This window comes from Heterocephalus glaber, unplaced genomic scaffold (assembly GCF_053883595.1).
Source record: "Heterocephalus glaber isolate CG9 unplaced genomic scaffold, H.glaber_assembly_v1.0 deba00000347, whole genome shotgun sequence".
Taxonomy (NCBI): domain Eukaryota; kingdom Metazoa; phylum Chordata; class Mammalia; order Rodentia; family Bathyergidae; genus Heterocephalus; species Heterocephalus glaber.
This window is the reverse complement of record NW_028258143.1, coordinates 2,600,967-2,608,355: the sequence shown is the minus strand read 5'-3', so window position 1 is coordinate 2,608,355 and position 7,389 is coordinate 2,600,967.

The following is a 7,389-nucleotide window of genomic DNA, read 5'->3' as shown; positions in this document are numbered from 1 at the left end:
CTCTGTTATTTCTCCCATTAGATTTCAGAGAAAGGACTCTATAACAAATAAAGAATATCTTCTGCAATTTCTTTTATCAATTAAAAAAATTTGACAGGTATATCCAGCATCATTCTTATAATGACTTTCAAGACAGAATTCACAGAATTTGTTTTTCATAATTAAATGATAAAATGCTCCAGTGCAAGTGCCTGGTACTGAGTAAGTGCATGTTGTGAGTTGACTTGGGTTCTAACCTCTGGTGTCTGTGAACATGACCTGATTTAGAAATGGGGCCTTTGCACACATAATCAGGTTAAAATGAAGCTGTGCTCAGCGAGGGTGTGCCTTAATCCAATATGACTAGTGTCTTTCTAAAAACAGCAGAGACCCAGATGCAGAAAACAGACAGCTTCACAAAGATGGAGGCAGACTGGGGGGCTGGTGCCCCATGTGAAGGAATGTCTGGGGAGGCAAACAGAAGTATCTTCCCCTAGAAGTTTTGGTGGGAACATAGCTTGCCAACACATTTATTTTGCCTTTCTAGCTTTTGGAACAGGGAGAATAAATTTCAGTTATTTTCAGACACTTGTAGTATTTTGTTACAGCACCCCAAGGAAACTAACACAATACTCAATAAATAGTTCCTAAACTTACTGATGGATGTTGTGGACCAATTCATCGGTGGAAAGGAGCTCCTCAGAAATTTAGAGACAATGCTATGATCAGACAAGAAACAAAATGACATAAATAATCCCATCAGATGTATTTATATTCATTTCTATTCTCACTAAAATATTTTTGTATGAAGTTTTATTTATTGATAGGTTTATAATAATTCATGCTCATGGTAGTCACAGAGTGTAGTGTGTAGTGTGTAGAATCAGCGACTACCATGTGCCATTTCATTTGCAGTAAGATACAACTCTTCTAAGGGCTTAGTGTAGTAGTGTCCAGCCTATAAGTAGGTGCTCAGTAAATGCTTATAGAAATAAGACACATAGTAAACAACGTGAGTTGTTTATAATAAGATTAGAGAAAGATCCTATCTCAAAATGCCATCATTATAAAGGGACATTACCCTTAAATATTTTAATTAGGTATGTTACAGGAATCTTGGGAATTCTACCATGTACAGGTGTTCTGCCGTTTTTTCCCACTAGCCAATTTCTTGAAACACATTCCCATGACTTCAGTCCTTATCATTTCCGGGTATCTTGAAGAAAAATAAAATCAATGACTTGTTAAATGTGGAGAAATAAAAGAGTGAAAAATGAGGCAAAAGGAACAAAACAATGCTCTGATTCTGGTTAGGATACAGTTTGCCATTGTTGTTGCAAGACCAATTTTAGTACTGACTTTCCCTCCTACTCTATCCTGAAAGCAGACAATTGTTACCATAAGATAAAGACTGCAACTCACAGGTCGTAAGCTCACCAAATTATAAACAGCCAGCAAGTTCTCCAAACAGATTACTATCGTGCATGATGAGCTAGTTTGAAAAAAATCCATGTTCCTTTTAATAATCTAATATTTTATTTGAAATGATAAAGCATTCAAAATCATTTAACTTACCTGACTAAGTTAAAAAGCAGCGATGAAATATTTTGGGTTTTCAAAGCAAGAGGCATCATTTTGGACCAGAAAAGAACAACCAAAACCAAAATAAAGCAAATTCAAAAAAGAAAAACCAAAAAGTGGTCAGCCATCTAGCATACACATGGAAATATGGAGCACTTCAATGTTCACGTGTTTCCAAGAAGTTCTAAGCTATTCATGTTCCCTAGGCTCATCCCACCGGCAGTGCCGCCCCTGTCAGAAATATAATGGCTTGTCTTTGAGAGGCTGCCCTGTGCTTGTAACACTCACAGGTTTTCTTTCCCCCCAAATTTGAGCAGAGGCACTTTTCCTTTCTAAAGAGCAGCATCTGGCCTCTTCGTGCGCTCATTTGCATGCCAATACTGGATTGCTCTCCGAGCGCACAGCTATTTAATAGTGGTGCTGGTGTCCGAGCTTTGGGAACAAACCAAATGGTTTGGGTGTGCTTTTGTGTGCAGTGCGGGTCGTTGCTACAGTGTGCTTATTAAGAATAGTACACATTCATTATAACAAGATTGCTCTTTTGCTCAGGGGCCATCACAGCGCATTCTGTAAATGAATTAACAGTAGCATGCATTTGTGTATTATGGGCCCAGAAGATGCATTTGTTTATTAAATAAATCTGCAACACAGAAAGTATAGTTGAAAAAAATCAAGAAAATAATCAGTGCGCATGTACAGTAGTTATTTGGGTTTTTTTCTTTGAAACTTCAACATCTTGGCGAGTTTTCCTCCTTTGTTTCTTTTAAAATCAGAGATCACAGGCCACACAACAGACAAATAGCTTGCAGAAACTGATATAAGAAAATAGAAGCTAAATTTAAGTTACAAAAGCACAAACCATTTCAGGAGTTGTATTATAAATAATCCCCCTAACTTTTAAATGATTTAATATTATACTTCCTTTGTTTTCATATAAATTATTTTGTTTTTCTTAAAATAGTTTTCTCTAAAAATTATTTTACATACTTTTTATTTTTGTGTAAAATTTAACTTTTATTACATGTATAATCTTTCCTAGTGAACTTTGTTTTATTTTGAGGTATCAGCTCTGCTTTTTGGGTATGCAGTTAATATTGATCTATTTCCAACCTTGCAGCCCAGATGCGGTAATACAAATACATTGATAAACATGAGTCAGTTTTTTGGATTTTATTACAGTTAACTAATGATTTTCTAAAGCCCAATGGCAGTTCACTGTTTCATTGGGAACTCAGAATATGTTTTTAGATATGGTTCTTCTCTATTTCTTTCCATTTATCTGTTGCACCTTCCTAGTTTTAATATGTAACCTGATATGTCGAACACTTAAGGAATAATGGAAAGAAAGCAGAATATTTAAAAATATGAAATGCTGAAAGAATCTAAAACCTCAGCACGGGTAGTAGGAAGTCTGTTAAAATAAACCAAGCAAACAAGGAAAGAAGAAACAGTCATATTCCCAAATTTTAAAAATTCACTTTATTAGAATAATGAATGTTTTTAAAAAAGATAAATTGATTTTCTATTTGATTTCTTGAAACCTTCCTGTAAAATTCAGGGTACTAAGTGAAAATCATCAAAATATATTAGGAAAAGCTTGGTAGGAAGACTGGCTTAGGAGTTCATAGATTTTAGCTTAGCAAAAGATCTGTGACATTATTTAAAAATACCCGGTTAATTAGTACATAGGCAATAGAGCAAAGTATGTTTTATAAGAAACGTGACAGGGCTTATACAAGATATTCCATATGCAGCAAAAATACATAGCTGTTTGAAGTAGGATAGTGCTTTTCTCCCACATGGAAATTTAAATACTCACCATTTTGTCCTTAAAGAAGTAATATTCAGTTCTGCTACGTATTGAAAAAAGAAAACCTTCCATTATAAAATTGATTTAATAATTATGACGGGAAAAAAGAAAATATTTGAAACCCACTTTCTTTCCTTTCATCTTTTTTTTAAGCTCTATTTTTCCAGAGCATTTTATTTATTCTGCTGCAGCTTTTAGAGAGGCCAGCCAATCAGAAAGTCTGTAAAGGGCCCAGGCCCAGGCTCAGTGCTGAGCTCCAAATGCGATTCCAGTCCTGACAGGGGGATTATAGGAAACAGATGACTTACGCTTCTAATTTGTGGCCTTAAATTGCAAACAGAATTTCAGGAGTCGAGCAGAGTAATAAATGGCAATAGAAAAAGCCACACACAGCCAAATCAGTATGTGGTGGTTGTAGGTTAAACTAAATGGGAAGAGACAGGTTATGATGGTTCAGTGTATTACAGAGAAGAAAGTCTTAAATTACTAGTGCTGAGAGGTATTGCTCCATGGCAGACAGTATTGCATTGTGTAGTCTACAGATATCACAAGCAGAACAATAAAAAACCAGGTTTAACATAGAACCTGTTGCTAGAGGAATCTGGGTTTTTTTTCTTCTTTTAGAAATGGATCCAGTGTTTTATGTTTGTTTTGACCTCTGCTGTATACTTGGCCCCTTAACATCTGTTTTCTACTGTTGCCGTTTTTCACACCAAATTAAATGTCGAGGAGTCAGATAAAATAAGTTCAAAATATGTCCAAATTATTTTTGTTGACTTCCAACAAATGTCTTGGTTACTCTTTTCACACAGAATGATACCATTTAAATTCCAACATAGAAAATCATTTTCCTTTCAACATTTTAAGACCAAAGAAAGGAATTTTGAGGTGTAGTTAAACTCAGGAAATATTGCATTGGCCTTTTTGGTAACTTGTATGACTATTTCAGACTTGCTATAAGGCTATTCCATCATATAAAGTTATGCACATTTGTTGGATAAAAGTTCCAGGAAAATTGTTTAACAGCAGCATATAAAAAGTGATTATTCAGAGCTGCTTCACACTATAAATACCAGTTAGAATAAAAAAAGGTTTATCATGTATAAACTAATATGTATATGTTTACCTTCATATTTTTTACATATGTGCGTTTGTGTATGCATATAAATGTGACATATGGTATAAGAGCTAGAATGATAATGACTTCTTTTTTAAGAATTCTGACAATCATAAGTCTATGGTATGAAGATAAATAATGGCACTGCCTTTTCAACTTCAGTAGATTTTTTTCATCTGCTGCCTTTCTCTCTCTCTCTTTTTTTTTCAGGTACTGGGGATTGAACTCAGGACCTTGTGTTTTGCGATGCAGACGCGGTGCCACTGAGCTAAATCCCCAGCCCCTTGGCTGCCTTTCTTTGACAACACTTTTTTTTAAAGATCTAATGGATCTATCTGGGATTGGCAACTAATTCATGATAAAGACGGATTAAAAATATTATCCACATCTTATATTATTTATTGCCTATATATCAAAATCATACCCTCTTAGTGAATGATAGAAACAGTGCTAACTGCAGACCTCCGTGCTGTGATGGAAGTCATTGAGAATCTACAATTTTTCTCCTATTGTCTTTATGAACAAGAAATCCATCACACTGAAATGTGGATCTTTTAAATTATTATACTAACTTTACGCTTGAACCATTTATTTTATATGCTGAAGAAAACCTATTATCTGATGGGCAACCTGGAGAAAAAGAAATAATTTTTATTGTGATGTTAAGCAAGTCTGGTGATAATCATTGAAGATGACTAAATTTTTATGAATCACTTGCAAAAATTATGCTTGTTAGGACCACTTTATATTCTGTGTCATGGTAATATTCATGTAGGATATTGATAGCCTTTTTTAGAGGGTATTTTTTTTTTTAAATCACCTGGCAAAAAAGAGAAAACAAACCTTAGTTGAAAGCTTTTGTTTCTAACATAGAAACCTCTTTTCATGCCTGTCCCTTTTCGCTCTCTTTTTTAAAGAAATGCTCAATTATTATTTGTGTTGTAGTGGGAAGACTGGGTCTCTATAGGGCCAGGACCTTTTCAAAGAGGAGATAGCTTTTGTTTTTGTACCCCATCAACACTGATCACCTAATTAAATCTGATATCTCTGGCTGAAGCAAAATGATTTGTAATCGTTCTTTGGAGTTTACTAATTAGTTTTGATGTCTTTTGTGTGGTAAATGTGGTGATATTTTTGTAAAATTGGACTGAAAAAAAGAGGAGGTAAAATGTACCCTCACAAATGGTGGGAAAGAGGAGAGGTGACAGGGAGGGTAACCTACTAGGACCAAACCCTAAAGTAAGGTGTAGTTTCAGTGAGAGAGCTTGCAGGCCCGCATCATTCATTAGTTGAGATCATCAAGCAGATCTGAACTGGAAAAAGGCTTTCTGTCACATGTAGGCCTAGGCGACTGTCAGGGACCAGATTCTACACCTTGATCAGCCCAAGGCACTGACACCATTTTCTTTAACAAACACCAACAGTCTTTTATTTTCTCCTTCATTTTAACATTTCTCAGGGGTTGGATTCCCTTTCTTCTCCTGCGATGTAGAGAGAAAAGGGAGCTTGTTAACTTGCTTAGATATTTTGACTGTGGATGCTCTTTGGCCACTTGCCTGTGGTAACAGTGTCAAAGAATAACTTGGTATAATTGCTATATTTGCAGTCAGAAGAGTGTTCTGTCTTTATGTTCAAGCTGCTGAATAAAAGGGAAATCTCATTTTGGAAAATGCTGCAAATTATTCTCAAAGTTTAGGTGAAATTCAATGTGTGACATACGTAGTATGCCCTGTGTTCAGTGCCAATATACAGAAGAATAAAACAAGTATTTTAACTATGTTGATTAAAAACTGGTAAATAAATGCCTGTGTTTGTTATGTTGAGATTGGATAAAGACAAAATAACACAACTGGGCTCTTTATAATTTAAAAAGTAACTGCAAAGCATTATAATCTTTCATTAATTATCCACTGAGTTAAAATTTATATATAACATGGATTACAAGTGATAATATTTGATGTACTACCATATAACAGAGACATGCATAATTTAGAGACATTAGGAATGTGCATTCTGTAGGTGAGAATTAAGATTATAGTGGAAACATCCTATTGATAGAAGGAGATGGCAAGCCCAAACTATTTTCTTTATAAAACACAGCTTAAACCTAATAGAGTTATATTTGCTTTGTATTTGGTATATTTCCAGAGAGTTGTTACAGTAGGGAAAAACTGGAAAATGGGATTTGTGGGGTCTTTGCCCATAATACACTGCAATATGAAATGTGAGGCAAACAGTAATGGATGACAGAAAAAAATGGATATTCCTCTGGCCTTTTCCATGCAAGATTCATGTGTGCACATCTTCAGGGATGAAACTTACAGAATGTGTGCCAGCTACACATTACATCACACTGCTGGGCACCAGGCTGCCTATGCTGGCATTCCTTAGTCTGAGAAATACGATCCTTCCTGTTAGGTAGAACCTCCTGGTGTCTCACAAATAGTACAAAACTCCGTGCCGCTGACAGGTAATGACTTGCAATTAGCATGGCAGGCAGGTAATGACTTGAAATCACTTGCCAATTATTTTTGCCCATTTGCTCTGTTGCAAAGTCATAGGGGGCTGTGAGGATGCAAACAGAGAAAAGAGGAAGGGACACAACCCAGGAATCTCTTTCTAAGTGGCCTTTCTCTGCCATTTGTTTCTTATTTTACCCCCAGGTTCTCCTTGAGTGGCTCCAAAGAGGCATAGAGAATTGGCAGGTTGTTTTACCTGCCTGCTGCTCTTACTGGGAGAGATGATGCCTACTGAGAAAGTCTACAATGTTTTGGAAGCAAACCAACCTTCTCAGATTCTGCCTCTATACTAGACAATTGAGGTCCAGATAACAAAGGCAGTTTATCGTGTTTGAAAAGAGCAATGAATTGCTCAAAGCCAGATTTTATTTCTCTGTTATGGC